The following is an 18,077-nucleotide window of genomic DNA, read 5'->3' as shown; positions in this document are numbered from 1 at the left end:
AATGTTGCCAGGGTCAGAGGATTTTAGCTATAGGGAGAGGCTGAATAGGCTGGAGCTGTTTTCCCTGGAGCGTAAGAGGCTGAGGGATGACCTAATATAAATTTATGAAGTCATGACAGGCATGAATAGGGTAAATAGACAAGAGCCTTTCCTCAGGGTAGGGGAATCCAAAACTAGGTTTAAGGTGAGAGTGGAGAGACTTAAAAGGGATCTAAGGGGCAATTTTTTTCATGCAGAGTGTGGTGCGTGAATGGCATGAGCAGCCAGAGATAGTGGAAGAGGCTGGTACAATTACAGCATATAAAAAGGCATCTGGATGGATACATGAATAGGAATGGATTAGAGGGATAATGAGTCAAATGCTGGCACTTAGGTTTTAAATTAAATTTAGGATATCTGGTGGACATGGACGAGTTGGACCAAAGAGTCTGTTTCCGTGCTGTATATGTCTATGACGCTATGATTTTAATTACCCAGAGCTGGACTGATTGCTACTAAAATTACAGAAGCATCAGGTTCTGCAGGTAAGTGACTACTGCACCGGCCATTTTTAAAAAAAAATTGTGCCCATTATGAACTTAATTTATTTTCTTTGAATTTCAAAATTATTTTGATTGTTTTTCAAAGTTTATTAGTTTCCCATCAATTCAAGTACTGCTGTAAGTTTTGCATGGAATATTTGACATTCATGTTGAGAACTGCATTCTAAATATAACTGCTAATATTTATGGTGCCTCATCCATTAAAAACGCTAAAACAGTTTAATGGCAAAGTCATAGATCAGCTTGCTTAAAAAAAAACTCCCATTTATGTACTGCTTTCATTTGGTGATGTGTTTTAGCAAAAATAGTCTTATCTTACATGTGAACTTTATATTAAAAACCTGCATTAAAACAAAAGCTGTGATTCACATGAGAGCCCAAGAGGTTGGATGCCTCTTCACGAGATGAAAATCTGACCTTTTTGCAGCCTCAAAACACCTCATGGAAAGCAAAGTTGTCCACCACGTTTTTGTGCTGGGTGCTTAAGGGAAACTGTAAGCAGAGTAACCCAATTTACTGAAAGAACACCAAACGAAATTAATCAACAAGATTCCACATTTTGTAACTTTTTGAATTCTAACACTAGAACATACACATGAATTCACATGCAATTACTTTAAAAAAGGTAAATTCCACTTTAAATATTCACCACAACAAAGAAACACCTTACACAACCTGAAGCATTCAAATCATTTCAGAGACATGTGACACCACTTAGCTTCATAGTCCCACAATACAATGTCTTCTGTTCACACAGGGTACATAAGCAGTCCTATCCAACAGTTTTCACTCCAAGTTTCACAAATACTTTCATCATCAGTAAGGCACACTTCCTCTCCAAATGAGGATCCAATAGCATGTTTCACAGTTTGGCCACTTTTGGGAAAACACTCCATTTTGGGGCTACAAATGAAGCTGGGCAGTTGGAAAGAGTGACAGTGGGAGACATTTTGGTGGCAGTGATCATAATTCAGTTAGTTTCAACATAATTACAGGAAAGGACAAAGTTAGGACAGGAGTTAAAAGTTCTAATTGAGGCCAATATTACTAAGGTAATGAGTGATGTAAACAGTACAAACAGCTGCTTAAACATGTAAATCAGCATGAGCACAGTGGAAGGCAGTCAAAGGATGATTCATGGAGTTCAGAGTAAACATGTTCCCATGAAGAAAAAGGGTGTGATGACCAAATACAAGGCATCCTGAACATCAAGGTGTTTATACCATTAGATGAGGCAAATTAAGAAACCTATATCTGACATCAGGCACTCAATATTAGAGAAACCTGAAAGGAATATTGAAAATAGGGGCAACGTTTTAACAAAAGGACATTAAGAAAGCAAAGACTCGGACAGAAAGACAATTGGCAAGTAATATCAAAGTGTATCTAAAAATGTTTTATCAATTTATTAAAAGATAACTAAAGGAGACAATTGGGTTCATAAGAGACCCAAAACGTGGTGTGTGTAAAGGCAGATGTGGGTATGGGTCTTAGTGAATATCTTGCACTGATCTTCACAAAGGGGGAGAACAAAGTAGATACTACGGAGGTGGTAAAGGATTGGATGTGCTAAGCATGGGGAGAAAGGAAGTACGATTGTTAAAGGAAGCCAGGGAGGAAAAAATGGAAAGTCTGACCACCTTGTTCTAATGTGAGCTTGATACAAGTCCAGGGCCAGAAGACCAGAAGAATAATAATGGAGTAGATTTGCCTAAAAAGGCACCAGAGGATAGTTGAGATAAATACAGGCGAGTCAGTTTAATCTCAGTAGTGGGCAGAATCATTTGTGAGGCACAGGATAAACTGCCACTTAGAACAGACTAATAAGGGATAGTCAGCATAGATTTGTTAAAAGAAGATTGTGCTTGACTAACTTGATTGATTTTTTTGAGGAAATAACAAGGAAGATTGATGAAAATAGTGCAATTTAGAAAGGCTTTTAATAAAGTTCTACATGGCAGATTGGTTAAAAAAAAAATCACAGATGCAAGGGAATTTAGAAAACTGGACAAAAAATCATTGGCTTGGTGACAAGAAACAGTAATTGTTGATGACTATTTTACAGCTGGAAGGTGATTTACAGTAGGGTCCTGCATGGCTCAATACAAAGTACTCTTCCTTTTTGTGATATACATTAAATGATACGGTTGTTAACTGCAGGGAGCATGATCCAAGAAGTTTGCAGATGATAAAAATTGGGCACATGGTTGATAGTGAGCAGGATGACTGAAATCAACAAGATTCCAATGAACTGTTCAGGTGGACAGAAGTGGAATTTGACTCCGATAAGGATAATTTGATCCAGCTCGTCTACTGACCATCCCTTTAGTCTATTTTTGCCACCTGCATTAGACTACTCTTTCTTCATACCTCCAAGTGCCTTTATTTAAGTTCAGGTTTAGTTGGTACTGGGTTGCAGATCATGGATCATCAAACACACGGATCAGCTTCTTTTTAAACAGAAGAATGGTATAATTGATCCCTGTACAATGCATACAGGTCATAAGACATAGGCACAGAAGTCAGTATTCAACTCAATGACATCACAGCTAATCTGATAAACCTCAACTCCACTTTCTTGCTGTTTTCCCTTAACCCTGGATTCCCTCACTGATTAAAAAAAATCTGTCTCTCAGCCTTGAATGTATTTAGCGACCTAGACTCGACAGCCTTCTGTGGTAAAGAATTCCAAAGATTCACTACCCTGCTTATTCATTGCGTGGCCCTAGACTCTCTGAAAAAGGGAAATAAACTTTCCCCATTTACTCTGTAGAGTCCCTTAAGAATCTTGTCCATTTCAATAAGGTTGCCTCTCGTTCTTCTAAATTCCAATTCCACTACCAACTGGTCCTGAACGTAAATAAGGGTACTTCGAATAGGCCTAATCTACTCAACCTCTCCACATAAGACAGTCCCACCGTACTTGGCATCAGCTTACTATAACTTCTTTGGACTGCCTGTAGCGACAGTATATTTTTCTGTGGATAAGGAGCCTAAAACTACTCACTGTTTTCCAGCTTTAGCCTGAGTAATGTATTGTTTTAACAAAATTTATTTTTATATTGCACTAACTTTGCACTATGCAAACATTCTATTTATGTTTCCTATCACCCACTGAATCTGGATGCTAACTTCTTCTAATTCATGCTATGCACAATATATATTGATGATTTGGATGAAGGAACAAAATGTAACATCTCAAAGTTTGCAGATGATAGCAAGTTGGGTGGGAGGGTGACTGTGACGAGGATGTAGAGATCCTTCAGCATGATCTGGACAGGTTGGGTGAATGGGCAAATTATTGGCAGATGCAGTGTAATTTGGATAAATGTAAGGCTAGTCACTTTAATAGCAAAAATAAGAAGGCAGATTACTACCTGAATGGCTGTAAATTGGAAGAAAGTGAGGTCTGCAGATGCTGGAGATCAGAGTTGAGAGTGTGTTGCTGGAAAAGCCCTGATGAAGGGCTCCGGCCCAAAACATTGATTCTCCTGCTCCTCGGATGCTGTGCTTTTCCAGCAACACACACACACACACACACACACACACACACACACACACACACACACACAACTGTAAATTGGGAGAGAGGAGTGTGCAGTGGGACCTGGATGTCCTTGTGCACCAGTCATTGAAGGTAAGCAGCAGGTGGTAAGAAAGGCAAATGGTATCTTGGCCTTCACTGCGAGAGGTTTTGAGTATGTGAGCAGGGATGCATTGTAGCAGTTATACAGGGCCTTGGCGAGGCCACACCTAGAATAGTATGTGCAGTTTTGGTCTCCTTTTCTGAAGAAGGATGCTCTTGAGTGCAGTGAAGGTTTACCAGGTTGATTCCAGGAATGGCAGGACTGACTTATGAGGAGAGATTGCCGAGGTTAGGATTGTTTTCACTGGAGTTCAGACGAATGAGTAAGGATCTCAAGACTTATAAAATTCTAACAGGACTAGACATGGTGGATGCGGGGAGGATATTCCTGATGATGGTGAGTACATCCAGAACCAAGGGTCACACTGAGGATTTGGGGTGGACCAATTAGGACATGAGATGAGGAGATATTTCTTCACCCAAAGAGTGCTAAGGCTGTGGAATGCATTGCCGCAGGAAGTAGTTGATGCAAAAGCATTGAATGTATTCAAGTGGTGACTAGATACAGCATTTAGGGTGAATGGGATCAAAGGTTTTGGCAACAAAGCAGAATTAGGCTATTGAGTTGGACCATCAGCCATGACTGTGATGAATAGCAGAGCAGACTTAAAAAGGACCAAATGGCCTCCTCCTGCTATCTTCTATGTTTCTTTATTTCTTGGAATAAGGATCCCCAAAATCCCTCTGTGCTATAGCTTTATGCAATCTTTCTCCATTTAAACAATATTCAGCTCATCTATTCTTTCTGCCAAAGTGCATAACTTGACATTTTCCCAGATTATATTCTGTCAAGGCTTCTGCCCATTTGCTTAACCTTTATTATGCATGTAGTATGTGCATAAATGCATGGTATCAGTCTGATTCATTTAGAAACACAAAATAGTATCAAACAATATGATACTGTGACTTACATTTGACTCTACGATTCACAAGAAACCTGAGATCATGCTGACAACTTGAATTTATACAGAAACTTTAAAAATTTGTAAAAGGATATTATACAACAAAATACAGAACAGACTCCTCCTTCTCAATAATATCCCCATTTACATAATCAAATTATACAAGGAATCATTCCCAGTTATGTATTTACCATTTCTCTCTCACTTATAGTTTAAAATAATTTAAGAACATTTGAAATCAATGCTTTAAGTCAGCTAATACAATTAAGGCCTATCTTCTGCCTCAACTCCACTTTCCATTCACTCCCCATATTCTTTGAAAACCCTGAGAGCGCGAACATCAACTTCTGCCTTGAATATATTTAATGACGAAGCATTCAAAACCCTGAGATAGAGAATTGCCCCAATGTACAATCTTCCGAGTGATGAGATTTTCTCATTTCAGTCCTAAATAATTAACCCCTTACACTGCAACTACATTCCTAGTCTCTCGATTTCCCAATCAGGAAGAGCAATCTCTCAATGGCAAACCTACCTAACCCTTCAGAATCTTTGAAGTTTAAATCAGATTATCTCTCAACCTTTTAAAGTTCAGAAAATACAGGCCAAATTTACTCTGTTTTTCATCATTGGAGAACACTTCCAGCAAGCAATCTTGTGAACCTACAGTGCAAGTACAGCCTACATTCTGTATGAGACTAAAACTGCCCATAATACTTTAGGTATCATTGCATCAAGGCCTTGTACCATGGTGTCCAGACTTCTTTATTCTTTTATTCTAATGCCCTGTAATAAAAGCCACTTGTAGTAATTGAAACAAGATCAGCCAGCTGGACGTCATAGCATATGAGTTCTCTGACTGGGGCTGTTAACCTGGTCCATCAGGTAGCCTAGCTGACATGTGAAAAGGATGAGTGCCGTTGTGGTTCTGTTCGCCGAGCTGGGAATTTGTGTTGCAGACGTCACAGAAGCGCTTCACAGGAGGCTCCCAAGCACTGAGGATGTCACCTAGACAGGGGACGAAACGTCTGCACACAAATTCCCAGCTCAGCGAACAGAACCACAACAACGGGCACCTGAGCTACAAATCTTCTCACAAACTTTGGAGGATGAGTGTCACCGATTATGATATTCTGGTAACTGACTCTGAATGAGGGGGTACTAAAGTCAAGGACTGTTGATATGCAATAAAAGGTGATTCCGATCTGTCTGGAGTTATTTCACTATTAGTCTTCATGATTGCTTTCTGTACCGATATGGCAGCTTCCACTTTCATACACACCAACAAAGCATGAACATCCACATTTAGACATTTCACAGCTTTAGCTTTTAAACCTACAAGTATAGTTTAACACATTTTTGTAAGCCCTTTTCTCCAAACTGAAAAATGTAAATAAAGAACGGTCTGTTCTGTCTTTAATTGCACCAGAGGCTCTTCATACTTTGCAAGATCTTCAGGGTGCTTTCATTTCTTCCAGGAGCAAATCAAGATGTACAATGGTTCTCAATAATTCACTGTGACCCTCTTTAGTTTTCCACAATGGCAGTTAAAAATTTGAGCTATCACTCCCTCTACAAGGATTCCCCTCTTCCACTAACTTTGCCTGGTATTTCTCTCAATTTCAATTCCTCCTATGTTTGGAATTTTTTTATTCCCAACATTAACCCCATACTTAATTCCTGCTTAGTGATTCTAACAGGTACAGGTCCGAGTATTAATTACCTCTATTCTCCTTGTTTGGCTGCCATCAGATATACAACTGCCTTCTCATAATCTTCTAAGTAAACTATGGTTGCCTGAAAAATACACAGATAAAACTAAAGTAAAAAAGACAGCCTCCTTTCAATTTATACCCATGCCAACATGGCATGTTTGGGATGTCCAAGTGAGATTCCAGCTAATTATCTTCCACTTCCAAACTTTTTAATCTGAAAAATTTAAGTCCCTTTTCAGCCATTCTTTGCTCTAGGACACTCAAATAATTTAAATCCAGAATGAAGACGTTTATAGACATCCCTTCTCAACCAAAAAAACTTCGAAGAAATTTCCACTGTTAGTGTGTTCTAATTCATAGTACGTAAAGATACAATATCCCTTATAACAGTGATCTTAGGGGTGCTAAACAGTTCCTCAAATTGAGGTCTTCCACTTGCATTTAGAAATTTAATTTGCCCAAAACTAAACATTATATCCCTATAATATACAAATCATAAAATTTTGTCATCTTCACAATACCTTTTACTCATTAGTAACATTTTCTTCATACAAATTGTATATTTCACTGTCGAGAAAGATAAAATATTTGAACATTGCTGGTATTTCCTCATTCCTCATGATAACTTCAACCTTTGCTTCTGCAGGACAAACATTCACATTAGATTAGATTACTTACAGTGTGGAAATAGGCCCTTCGGCCCAACAAGTCCACACCGACCCTCCAAAGAGTAACCCACCCAGATCATTTACCCCTTCACCTAACACTGCGGGCAATTTCACATGGCCAATTCACCTAACCAGCACATTTTTGGACTGTGGGATGAAACCAGAGCACTCAGAGGAAACCCACGCAGACAGGGGCAGAGAATGTGCAAACTCCACACAGACAGTTGCCTGAGGCAGGAATTGAACCCGGGTCTCCGGCGCTGTGAGGCAGCAGTGCTAACCACTGTGCCACCGTGCCACCCAATTATGGCTTTTCTTCTTATATAATTGCAAAAGCTTGAAACTAATTTTAAGTTACAATTTTATTTTACTCTATTAAGCACTAGTCAACTACTCTCTCAAACATAAAGCCAATAATCGATATAATTTTTTGTTTAGCACTGGAGGCTAGTACAATTGCAACATTTAAAAGGCATCTGGATGGATATGTGAATAGGAAGGGTTTGGAGGGATATGAACTGGGTGCTGGCAAGTGGGACTAGATTGGGTTGGGATATCTGGTCAGCATGGACGCATTGGACTGAAGGGTCTGTTTCCATGCTGTACATCTCTCTGACTCTATGCCTTTTTTTTTATAAATGGAATTTCAAATTAATTTTAAAGGTTTTGTCCCCCACAGAGAATCTTTCATTATGAGATTAACTCTGCGTCATTGCTGTCTACCACATTGAAATAGCTGTATTCCTAGATGATTCTAAAACTAAACTGTTTCAAAAACACTATGAACTCACCTTCCTGCGTCAATGTGATTTATCCTGTCCAAATGAAGATTATTACATTACGATCATTGCAGTAACATAGGCAATGAGGTCAGTTGGGTGGCCCTCATAGATGACAAGTTCTCTGATTGGGGCTGTTAACCTGTATGCCTGTACAGAACATTCAATGCAGAGTTGAAATTTGGAAAGTGTAGTATTTTCCCAGATGACCACTGCTGGGACCATGTAGTATTCGCCACTTCTATGCATGTAGTACTGTGCAAAGGTTATTTGATCTATTTCATTGCAAGTAATTCTATTTTGTCTTAGGCCTGTCTACTGACTAGTGATGGAACATACACTGTCAGGAATAATCTAGAGAACAGATATTTCTTAAATATCAAAGATGATTTACTGCAAGATATCAGTTAAGTACAATTAGATTCGGTCAAGCATAATTACCAAAATCTTTAAGAGCTGCTTCCTCTGACATCTACAGTGGAACTCATCTCCACCCACAGTCCGTGCGTGAGACATCAGCAGAAATGGTTAGAGCCAATGTAACATGAACAACAGCTTAGACAACAGAAAATAACATCCACACAAGTACCAGGCAATGTCCAACTCCAGCAAGAGAGGATTTAACCATTAAACTGTATCTACATGACCAAATTCCCCAACCCGTCGTTTTTGATCAAGGATGACCAGAACACCGAACAGGATCAATACTGCAGCTGCAAGGCAAAAGCAGGTCCTGGGCATGCTGTGGCAGGTGATTCACCTCCCAACTCTTCAAATCCTTTCAAGCCTTGACAGGGCAAAATCCAAGAGTGTGATGCAATACCTTCCATTTACTAGGATGACTGCAGCTTCAACAAAACTTAAGGCTCAACGCTATTCAGACAAAGAAGCCGTCTTGACTGACAACTCATCCATCATGTTAATTATTCACTTCTCCACTGACACAATGGGGCAAGAAAACCCAGATGCCCTGAGTGAGAATTTAATACCTTTTCTCTCTACCAAAATGTCATTCCAACTGCCACCTCAGATGTTGGCCTCCCATGAGTGATGAAAGCTATAGCAATTACATTAACTGTTGAACTATGAAACCTGCAATGCTGAACCTATTTTGATACAGTAGATTTGCACGTTGAGAGATGGCTCAAGTGCATGTTGCCTATTTTGAGAGGGCTGTTGTCCCAATTAATTTGATCTAAATAGACATCCCTCAGACTGTTGTTCTGCAACCTAACTTTTTGAATTGAGTTGAATTTATTGTCATGTGTACCGAGGCACAGTGAAAAGCTTTGTCTTGCGAGAATACAGGCAGATCACACAGTTAAATAGCATAGATAAGTAAATAATAGGTAAACAGCAGCAAAAACAAAAACACAGGTGTAGGCAAATGTTAAGAGTCTGAGAGCCCATTCAGTATTCTAACAACAGAAACTGTTTTGAAACTGGCTGGTGTGGGTGTTCAGGTTTCTGTACCTTCTCCCCACTGGTAGAGGTTGTAGAAAAACATTGCCAGGGTGGGATGGATCTTTAAGAATGCTGGTGGCCTTTCCTTGACATCAGGCCTGGTAGATGGATTTTAAATCGATAGGAGGTTGGTCTTTGTGATTGTCCAGGCAGAGTTTACCACTCTGTAACGGTCTCCAATCTTGAATGGTACAGTTGCCATACCAGATAGCGATACATCCGCACAGAATGCTCTTGATGGCACCCCCTATAAAAGTTGGCAAGGGTATTTGCCATCATGCCAAATTTTCTCAGCTGCCTGAGGAAGAAACAACATTGTTGAGCCTTTGTAACCAGTGCATCCACATGAAGAGTCCAAGAAAGCTTGTTGTGGATGACCACTCCCATGAGCTTGACACTCTCCACTCGTTCCACCTCTGTGCTGTTAATGTGTCGGGAGGCACGAGTAACATCCTGCCAAAAGTCAATAATGAGTTCCTTGGTTTTGCCAGCATTGAGAGCTAGGTTGTTGTCAGTACACCATTTTTCCAGGTCTTCCACCTCCCATCTACAGTCTATTTCGTCGCCAACTGAGATTCGATCGACTATGGTGGTGTCATCAGTGAACTTGTAAATGGCACTAGTCTGGTATTTGGTCATGCAGTCACGGGCATACAGTGAGTACAGTTGGGCTCCAGTGTTGAGTGTTAGTGAGGATGAAATATTGTCCCAGTCTTCACAGATTGTGGCCTATGGGTCAGGAAACTGAGGATCCAGTTGCAGAGAGTGTGGCTTAGTCTGAGACCACTAAGTTTAATAATCAGTCTCAAGGAGATAATAGTGTTGAAGGCTGAACTGTAGTCAATGAGTAGGATTCTTACATAGCTGTTCTTGGTGTCAAGATGTTCTAGGGAGGAGTGAAGGGCATGTGATATGGCACCTGACGTGAATCTGTTGGCCCGATAGGCAAACTGGAGTGGGTCAAGAGTAGTGGGGAGGCTGAAGTTGATTAATCCCATGACCAGCCTTTCAAAGCACTTCATGACCACTGAAGTTAAGGCCAGTTGTTCCTTAGTTCAGAACTCTTTGGCTTTGTGGTTACTGCTTTTGTTCTCACTGCCCACGAGAAAGCAACATTATGAGTTGTGTACAGCGTATTCCAGTAAACAAGATTTTAAACCTGCAACCATCCTTTTGCACCGTTTCCTTGGTTTAAAGCAGTGTATTTCATTTCAGTCTAAAGTCCAAAAATAAAAAAAAATGTAGTCTTTGCAATGGTGACTGTTGAAGATTAGATCAGATTCCAACTGATTGCAGCAACACCCAGACTAAGGGAAGCATCCAGTGTTAATTCATTATAATTTCTTCTCCTTTACACCCATTGCACAGTTATGAAAAATGGCGAGCAACATTCCCACTGCATAAATGCTACAAATGACCATCTCCAATAAGAGACAATGTAGCCACTGCCTCACTACATTTAATGCATTCCCATGCAAATTGCCCAATATCAACAATGACAAGCAACTCAACTGGATTTGCCGCATAATCACAATGGCTACAAAAATAGATCAGAAGCTAGGAATACTGCAACAAGTAACTCACCTCTTGACTCCCCGAAGCCTGTCCACCATCTAGAAGGCATAACTTAGAAGTATGATGGAATACTCCTCAATTACTTGGATGAATGCAGCTCAAGAAGCTTGACACTATCCAGGACAAAGTAGCCCGCTTGGTTGTTTGTGGATGTGGTGCCATTCCACCACTGATGTCCAGTAGCAGCAGTGTGTACTATCTACAAGATGCACTGCAGAAATTTACCAAAGATCCTAACAGCACTTTCCAAACTCATGACCACTACCACATAGGAGGACAAAGGGCAGCAGAAATAAGGAAATACCACCCCTTTCCAAGTTCATCTCCAAGCCACTCAACATCCAGACTTGGAAATATATCACCATTCTTTTGCTTTTGCTGGGTAAAAATCATGGAACTCCTCCCTGGCATTGTGCATCTACCTACAGCACTGGGACTGCAGAGTTCATGGTGGCAGTTCACCACTAAAGTCAAGGGCAGCTGGGGATGGGAAATTAACGCTGGCCCAGCCAATGATGCCTACATCCCATGACAGAGTAAACAAAATACAGCTGCCTTCCTTAAATCTGAGAATAACAAACTAAGTAGAAAAGAACTCATACCTATGCTGCCAAATGGAAACATTACATAAGACAATAACATACTGCTACCAGTTACCAATTGTCAATTCTGACTTTTGGAACAGTGGTGTATATTTTCAAACATTGTATTTGAAAGGCAGCCTTTTATTGAATACACAAACAGAAATGTGCGATTGAAAATGAGGAGATTGGGGAATCAATAGCAATTCACGAAACCTTCCTCATGTGTAGCAAGACAATGAAGGTAGTTGTGAACAAAATAGTTATTTTGGCTTTTGGTTTAAAAGAGCAGTTGTGTTTTTCAAAATGTAAATTATAAATTCTTGTTTTGCTGAGTAATAAAAGTCACAGGACTTATTTTAAGCAGCTTAGATTAAGATTAGCAATGTGAAATCAGTATTGTACTTGTCCAAATCAATTCTCTTGATTAACCCCTTATTAACTGGTGGCAGGTTTAGAGGAAATAAGATCAGATTGTACAGCCAGTGGTCAGTTAGATCCCATAATTGACACATGAAGATTAGTATTATTTCACAGTAATTAAAAGCTTAAAGTTGCCTGAATGCACAACACCAGTTAATAGCATCAGGAAAAAAGTCTGAACTGTAAGTCACCTTGGATACATATAGCGGCAAGATGATTTTCCTTGAGGCATGTTACTGGTAAGTGCAAACAACTACAGAAATTTTTTATTATCAGAGCTTATTTTTGAGTTTAAAATAACCAAGTATTATGTATAATTTCAAAAACCCCAGAGGCAGACAAGCCGTTGGTTCAGTTGAAAGAGTCCTGATAGAGGACAAATGTAAGGGTAGTTTCTCTTTGCTGAGAAACGTGGGCATGGCTACTTTCAGTATTTGAGTCGTCATGAATGGTGCTGAACATAATGCAACCATTAGTGATTATCCCCATTCTGACCTCAGGATGGAGGGAAGGTCATTGATGAAGTAGCTGAAGTTGATAGCGTAGGACACTACCCTGAGGAACTCCTGCAGAGATGCACTGGAGTTGAGTGGACTTCAGCTATTCTGTTGACACAACCAATTCAGATTTCATCAACATCAATGCTCAAATTCCATTTATCCATGCTTTTTTGAGAAAAAAAAACTGATGCAGCTGAGAAATGGAGTCCTTTTGTCATTCAATGTCAGCAACAAAAGTCACACATGCATACTGAAATCAACAATATTCCCAAAATAGCATCAAAGCCCTAAAAACTAGGGGAATCACTAGACTTATTTTATTCACCAGGTAATTTCCAGAATGGTCCAAAATGTAGCTAACATCACTTCAAAATGACTAACCATAATCAATACCGCACCTCAATGAGGTGCAAACTATAGTATGGCCACCAGCTCCTGTCCAAGAGAATTAATGTGCTTAATAACCTAATTATTTTCAAAGATGGGTACAATTTGCCCAAGTTAAATGATTCCATGATTTTGCTGTGGGCCACTTAGGGGTTGGGACTGGACCTGGTATCAACCTCAACATTGTTCTTCTCAGCTGCTGCCAAACCCGCTCAGTTTCTCCACCACTCTCTTTACTGTAAAAAAAAAGCTGACTGATTTGAAGTCAGCATCACTGTAGTGGAACCTATCATTGAAGCAAAGTGACCTGCTCTCATTGATTACGAGACCCAAGGGGGAAAACTGAATTTAACAAGAATCACTTAAATATAATTTTCAACAGACTCCTAGGTAGTTCATAAATGACTAGCGGCTGCAACTCTGCCAGAATTTTAAGATATCCTTTTATACAGGAAATGACAGGGGCGTGCATGACAGGATTAAAAAGACAACACAGACGTGGTAATAATACAGCTCTACTTAAAGCAGCAGCAGAGACAATGAACAGTTGGAGAGATAAATAGATATACCAGGGAAAACACCACTGAGGAAGCTCTATCATCATAGGAAGCCAACCTGTTGTGACAGAGCTGGATATGACACCTATAAACTAAGCTCATAGAACATAGAACAGAACAGCACTGTACAGGCCCTTTGGCCCTAAATGTTATGCTGGCTTTTATCCAACTCTAAGATTAAGTTAATCTATGTACCCTTCATTTTACTATCTTCCATGTGTCTATCCAAGAGTCGCTTAAATGTCCCTAACGTATCTGACTCTACTAGACTCTTGGCAGGGCATTCCATGCACCCACCACTCGCTGTGTAAAAAACCTACCTCTGACAATTCCCCTAAACCTTCCTCCAATCATCTTAAAATTATGCCACCTCATGATAGACATTTCTACGCTGGGAAAAAGTCTCTGGCTATCCACTCTATGCCTCTCATCATCTTGTCCACCTTTATCAAGTCACCTCCATCCTCCTTCACTCCAATGAAAAAAGCCCTGGGTCCCTCAACCTTTCTTCATAAGACATGCCCTTCTGTCCAGGAAGCAGCTGGTAAATCTCCTCTGCACCCTCTCCAAAGCTTCCACATCTTTCCTATAATGAGGCGACCAGAAGTTCCGCAAATCTTTTGAGTCACTTGCCATGGGCAAGACTCCCAATCATGTTATAGTACTCACTAAGCACAGGAAAACTGACAACTTTGCAGCTTCACAATTTCTGCAAGAGGGTGCTAGCTGACAGTGCCCTAGCATATGCACAATGCAAACATTGTGACACCATCCAAGAGCAAGGGCGATCATCTCCCTGCTCAGTATCATGGATGAAGTATTTGTCCTTGTTGTCCTGGTCAACAGCAGATCTTAGGTGGACACATCTCCCTGCAATTTCCAGTGCAGTTTCAGAAGTGGAATATCTACAACTGATGTGACTCTCTTTGTCTGGCAGTTGCAAGAGAGTCTGTGAACAAAGGAGACAATTATTTATTGCCTTCATCAATCTCATCAAGACATTTAACCATGTGGATAATAAGCAACTTACTTAAGCTGCTGGAGAAAAACTGGCTCTCCGTTGAACTTTCTTAAAATGATTTCATCTTTCCACACGCAATGGCAAAAGTCAGTTCTGACAGGGTCAGGATAAGGGCTCGAGTTATGACTAGGGAAACCATTGTGATGCACAGCAGGGTCAAATAGGATTATGTTCTGATACCAGGTTATGTTCTTTGTCTTTGCTTCTGGCATATGCCCACAGGTCATACCATAACTGACAAAGCTGTTCAGCCTTGCTGGCCTGAATCAAAGGCAAAAATTAAACAAGTTGCCCTCGAATGAATTTTCTACTATGAAATGTCCACAAGCATTCCATTCCAACAGTATTGGAGTAAGAGATTGAGGATCGAGGTGAGAAGGAATTTCTCTACTTAGATGGTGGTGACCCTTCAGAAGACTGTGGAGGCTCAGAGAACATTCAAGACAGAGATCGATAGAGCTCTGGATATTCAAGACATCCAAGGAAATGCAGATAGTCTGTGGAAATAGCCTTGAAGTAGATCAACCAAGATCCCAAAGGGCAAAGCTAATTTCAGAGATCGAATGGTCAACTCCTGCTCCACTCATTACATCCAAGAAGTCTAAGAGTATGTAGAAAAACAGCAACCTGGCTGAGAACATCAAACAAAGAGCCGACCCATCCTACATCCTCAGCACATTCCTCCATAGTAATGACACCTGAATGCAGGAGACAAGGCTGAACTCTTTCACATCATTATCTCAGATATATCCTCAACACATCTTGTCAGGGCAAGGTCACCAACTCAGAGATCCTAGAGTGTGCTAGTTCCATCAACATACACTCATTGCTAAGCCAAAGCTGCCTGCACTGACTCTGCCATGCCCACTGGATGGACGACAACTGTTTACCTAAAAACCATCTGTCTGGAGACTTGGCCACTAGGTGATGGCCTCCTGGATATCACATCTCTGCGACAGGGACACTCAAAAATTACAGATACAGACACTGACAACTGCCTGACAAATCGTCAATGACTGTGACCTATCATGGCTGATTGGAAAGGATCCAGAAAAACAAAAAGCTTAGCTGGATGAGAAGAGGGCCTAAAGAAAAAGCAGGCCAACATATTGTGAACCTTCTCAGCCTACTGTATCCTCGAAAGGAAATCCACTCTGCTGTACCAGAGTGGGGTTCCTGAGTGATGTGCAGATTTCCACACCGCAACCAAATACTAACCACAGACTAGGGTAAAACATAAAAAGGAAGATAGAATGACAGTTTGTCAGGGTGACATGATGTTAATCGTGGAAAATTTTAATCAATTTGAAATGTCAGGTGGTCAAAAGGTACCCTAGATGAATTGATAAAATGTTTTCAGGACAACTTCTTGGAACATCATGTTCTGGAGCTGACCAGACAGCAAACTATACTTGACCTAGTATTGTACAAGAAATAAATTTAATTAGTGATCTCATTATGAAGGTGTTCTTAAGTTTAAGCAACCAGAATATGATTGAATTTTACATCCAGTTTGAGGCAGAAGGGAATGGTTCTGAAATTCCTTTTTAAAATCTGAAAGGAGAATTATGAGCATATGAAAACAAAGCTGGCTAAAATTAATTGGAAAATTAAATACTAAATCAATAGAGATGGAGTGACTGAAATTTAAGGGATATTTCAGAATGCACAGAATAGATACATTCCATCAAGTGAAACCGTTTTCAAGCGATGGTCTTACTATCAGTGGTTATCTACAAACATTAAAGATGAATGAACAAAAAGGCATTTAATTTTGTGCAGACTGCTGGCAGGTCAGAAGATTGGGTATAAAAAATTGTGACTAAAAATGTAATAAAGAGGGAAAAGAGTGAGAGAAATCTAGCAATAAGTATCAAAACAGATAAGAGCTTCTAAAAATCCTTTTTTAAAAAAGCGAAGTGACTATTATAGTCAAACAGCACCAAAAGACCCTTCTGCCCAACGCTTCCATGCTGAACAATTTTCCCCAAAGTAAACTAGTCCCATTTGACCCATATCCCTTTAATCCATTCCTATTCATGCACCCTGTCCCAATGCCTTTTGAACGTTGTAACTGTAATCGCATTTACCACTTTATCTAGTGCTTCACTCCACATACGAATCACCTTCTGTGTGAAAACAATGTCCCACAGGTCCCTTTTAAATCATTCTCCTCTCACCTTAAAAAAAAAATTGACTTCTAGTTTTAAAATCCCCTAAAATGAGGGAAAAGACCTTTGCTAGTCACTTTTTCTATGCCAGTCATGATTTTATAAACTTCTATAAGGTCACCCTAAGGTCATCCTATGCTCCACTGAAAGAAATCCCAGCCTAATCAGCCTTTCCATATAAATCAAACTCTCCAGTCCTGGTAATTTTTTTTTGCAACTTCTCCAATTTAATAATATCCTTCCTAAAGCTGGGTGACCAGAATTGTACTCAGCACTCCAATAGTAGCCTCACCAACATTCTGTACAACCTGTCTAGCTGTAACACAACATTCAAAGAGCTATGTACCTGAACCTCTAGGTCTCTCTGATTCAGAACATTCCCCTGGGTCTGACCATTAACTGTACAAGTCCTGCCCTGGTTTGTCTTACCAAAATGTAACACCTCGCATTTATCCAAATTAAATTCTATCTACCACTCTGCATTCTGCAGGGAAATTTGCCAGTGCTACTCAGGAGCCTTTGCAGCACTAGTAATGATGGGGAATGGGTGGATTCTAAGCAGTAGAGAGAATAGAGAAACAGATGAAGATGGTTCAGAAGTTAGAGAGCAAGTTAATTAGACAAGGTAGGCAACAAGTCAGAGAATGAGGTAACTCTGAAGAATTTACTGTAAGGGAGTCTGATAGGCAAGGCGAATGAATTCAGGGCACGAATGGGAACATGGGACTAGGATATCATAGCTATTATAGAAGCCTGGCTGAGGGAGCTGGCGCGGTAGTAGTTTGGCGCACCGACCTTTACACCGCTGAGGCTAAACGCCAGCTCGCAGACACCTCCTCCTACTGCCCCTTGACCATGACCCCACCTCCCACCACCAAACCATCATCTCCCAGGCAATCCATAACCTCATCACCTCAGGGGATTTCACATCCACCGCCTCCAACCTCATAGTCCCACAACCCCGCACCGCCCATTTCTAACTCCTGCCCAAAATCCACAAACCTGACTGCCCCGGCCGACCCATTGTCTCAGCCTGCTCCTGCCCCACCGAACTCATCTCTGCATACCTCAGTCCTGTCCCCCTTAGTCCAAGAACTCCCCACCTACGTTCGGGACACCACCCACACCCTCCACCTCCTCCATGAT

The 18,077-nt window shown here is 40.5% G+C and overlaps 1 protein-coding gene across 5 annotated transcripts in view; it reads right to left on the bottom strand.

Annotated features, from left to right (window-relative positions):
* dgkg (diacylglycerol kinase, gamma) overlaps positions 1-18,077 on the bottom strand; it is a 527,377-nt gene that overhangs the window by 474,504 nt on the left and 34,796 nt on the right. The window contains exon 2 of one of the 5 annotated variants that reach the window (XM_072578849.1): positions 6,814-6,887. The exons of the other annotated variants lie outside the window; for them this stretch is intronic. The gene's annotated coding sequence lies outside the window, so the exon portion shown is untranslated. The remainder of the gene's footprint in view (positions 1-6,813; positions 6,888-18,077) is intronic. 5 annotated transcript variants of the gene reach the window in all.

Source organism: Chiloscyllium punctatum, chromosome 10 (genome assembly GCF_047496795.1).
Source record: "Chiloscyllium punctatum isolate Juve2018m chromosome 10, sChiPun1.3, whole genome shotgun sequence".
NCBI lineage: Eukaryota > Metazoa > Chordata > Chondrichthyes > Orectolobiformes > Hemiscylliidae > Chiloscyllium > Chiloscyllium punctatum.
Note: the sequence above shows the minus strand (reverse complement) of the source record. Positions and strands in the feature narration are given on the sequence as shown.